Source organism: Micropterus dolomieu, unplaced genomic scaffold (assembly GCF_021292245.1).
Source record: "Micropterus dolomieu isolate WLL.071019.BEF.003 ecotype Adirondacks unplaced genomic scaffold, ASM2129224v1 contig_2111, whole genome shotgun sequence".
Taxonomy (NCBI): Eukaryota; Metazoa; Chordata; class Actinopteri; order Centrarchiformes; family Centrarchidae; genus Micropterus; species Micropterus dolomieu.
In genome coordinates, this window is record NW_025731101.1 from 248 (window position 1) to 786 (window position 539).

At 57.1% G+C, this 539-nt stretch overlaps 1 pseudogene; it reads left to right on the forward strand.

The window, feature by feature from the left end:
• Positions 1 to 432: 432 nt before the first annotated feature.
• Positions 433 to 539, forward strand: LOC123964382 (annotated as a pseudogene; the record flags this gene model as incomplete).

Here is a 539-nt window from a genome sequence, read left to right on the forward strand (position 1 = left end):
CCCTCTTGGGTATGCAAAGGCAGCTTACGGCCATTCCGGCCTGGGACTGCCCGATCTCACCTGATCTCGGAAGCCAGGCTTGGCAGGGCCTGCTTAGGACTTGGACGGGAGAGCGTCTGATCCTGGCTAGGGACTTCCAGGCGGACTGGATCCTTTTCCTGAATGTCCACCCAGGAATGAGCGTCTGTTTGTGAGTGAGGACCTCCGGCTGAAGGTGGCCTTGTCGCTGTACCCATACCCGGGAACGGGTGCCTATTCCTGTCTGTGGACTGCCAGCGTGAACGGTGTCCCGGTTCCTGGATGTTTACCCAGGAATCAGTGCCTGTGGATTCCAAGTGACTCTGGAGCACCTTGGACATTATGGGCATAATACGTTTTTTGTCAATTAGCCGTAGAACATCTTTTGAAGGGCCGTTTGGGGGTGCCTGAGTTGCTTACGGCCACACCGCTCTGGGAGCGCCCGATCTCGTCCGATCTCGGAAGCTAAGCAGAGCAGGGCTTGGTTAGTACTTGGATGGGTGACCGCCTGGGAATACCCG